Raw genomic sequence first — 2,605 nt, 5'->3', positions numbered from 1 at the left:
TGTGTTCTGATTGACTGACCATACCTTCAGTTTAGGGGCTTCAGTAAGAAGCTTGCCATTAATGTAAATTCTTAGGTTATTGCATAAACAGTAAAAGCTCAACAGAGTAAAGCTTGGTATCAGGCTTCATTTCTCTTCTTATACTTGGTTACATGCCCCTTGCCTGGGCGGGAATGAGCAAAAACTGGTGTTTTTGCTGTTTCCTCCCCCTGCAGTTGTGGAGTGTAAATCACTTTTACACCACTGACACCAATACAAAGCATGCCCCTGGCATGGACAGCTGTACACATGCATTTGTTGACAAACTAAAGATATAGAGCTGGGAAACTTCGGAAGTGAAACAACAGGGTAGAGTAAAATTACAGGACTGTTCACTAATATTGTTGCTGTCCAATGAAAACCTTGTAACAGCTTTATATAACTTTCAATGGGAGTCAATGTAAAAATGTTTAATTCTGAGGCATTTTGGAGCATTTCTATTGGTCCATTCATCCAGACGTAATCACACAGTGTACAAAGCAACTACAGAGTTCAAATAATGAGAAAAAATACAAATGTACACATCAATGCAGATGCATGGTTTTTATTGGAGTGCTGAGATATGCTGCTAACAGTTGATCGTAACCTATAGGGGATGCTGGGGGATGCTAACATACCAAGAACAGCTGGTCAACTAATTTAAACCTTAAACTTGAATCCTACACAAAGTAACTCTTAGGTTGCAAGATAACCTTCTGAACTAGACAGAACCGACATAACTGATCACGTATTACCAGAACCGATGTCCGTTACCTAGCAAATTCGCTAACATCAACCTATAGGGTTTAGCTAGTTTAGTTTCCTCAGAGGAAATGAGCTGATCCAAAACTAGAGAGTCAACTTTGTTAACACAGCTGCTGTCTGGTCGTTTTGCTTGGTCACTCTCTCTCTGTTCCATGCTTCTTCAATGCTCTCTTTAGCCTCTGCCATGATGTCCATACTGGGAATTTCGAGCTAGCTTTTTCTTATAGCTAGCTGAAGACCCCTAGTTGGTGGTGTGTGTGACATGCCATAAAGCTGTATGTATTTTTTGAGTGCTTTAAACTTATTTATGCTAAAATACCAAATATAGTCACTACATAATGACCATGAGCCAGCCAAGCATGTCCTTCCTCAGTGATGTTCAACACAAGGATAAGGCTAGTTTTATTATCCTGGAAATGGTGACTTGCCTGTTACACTGGCATCAAGCACCAGTGGTGGCTTTTTTTGGGGAGGGGGGGTTTGAAGCTCATAACAGTCAAATATAATTGCCTTTGGATGTTGACTCCTGCAATAAAGGCTTTTTTTATATAACTATTGGGGCCTTGTTAGCTTATCTAAATGATTCTTGTGAGGGTAAAACACAATCCAGTTCTCCCACAGAGAGGCTCTTAACATCAGCGGAAGAGTCTGCTCAATTAGTCACCAACACAAATTTAATATTAGCGGCCTGTGGCATTACATCACTGCCACCACCCCCCTCCCCAGTCCTGTTCATCAGAGACGCTGTAAAACAGCCGGCAGCTGTTGAAAGTTTGAGAGTTGTTATAAGCTTCAGTGTGTTTTAGCATACATCTCACACCCATAAATGTACATCTATTAATGCAGAGCCGTTATTTATGGCCCCAGAAGAGGTTTGATTGTATTTTCAAACCATTTCATTTGAACTACAGACACAATTTGCACATTATTAAGAGTCTTCATATAACTGTAACCCCAGGAGGGAGTTTTCTTGTTTATATGAACAAATTATGAGCAAGTTCTGATTCTGCTGATGGAAGCTGATGGAGCAAGTCTGAGAGCTGGCTGAGTGTGTGGGTTTGCTCAGGTGGGGGAGCGATGCCTGTAGAAGCTTGTGTCTTATGTAAAAGGAAAACTTTGTACTAGCACCTAGTGCCTAGTGTTGTAGTACTCGGGGTCGGGGTAGGGTTCGGGGTCGCCTCTGCCTGCTCGCTCCAACAACGTCAAACATCTGTCCGCATCTGACCGCTTCATCGCAGGTGAGTCTCCGTGCAGACCTGCCCACCTTTCTGTGCGTCACCGTCTTCTGTCTGACACGTTCTCTTAGCGGGGCTGTGTCCCAAACCACACACTACCACACTACACAGTGTTTCTAAACTAGCCACCGTTAGAACTGTATTCATTAGTGTAGTTCCCTCAGTAAAGTGAGGATGTGTGCGAGTTGGGAAGCAGCCACACTAACGTTACATTGCACAGCTTCAACGTGGTTCCCTGAACAAATTAGCACGTGTACATGATCAAAACGTGGTTTTATACTGATATGAATACGACGTGATTTAATAAGAAAGGTATAAGGGTCCAAATATGTATTTTTGGACAATTCGTTTAAGGGTGTATTCTCAATAAGATTTAAAATAAATTTTTAATTTATCATAGTAATGGCAGAGAGCTGACTGGAGCTCTGGAGTGCACTGAGAAACTGGGAACGGGAAGATTGAATATATTTTATTATTGTTAATATTATATTTTCATGTGTAATAATAAAAATGGATGGAATGGATGTTGGTTTGTAATTAGTGGATTTTTGATCAAGTATTAAAGAGGGTCACCATCACCATCATTT

Source organism: Salminus brasiliensis, chromosome 17 (assembly GCF_030463535.1).
Source record: "Salminus brasiliensis chromosome 17, fSalBra1.hap2, whole genome shotgun sequence".
NCBI classification, from domain to species: domain Eukaryota; kingdom Metazoa; phylum Chordata; class Actinopteri; order Characiformes; family Bryconidae; genus Salminus; species Salminus brasiliensis.
Note: the sequence above shows the minus strand (reverse complement) of the source record.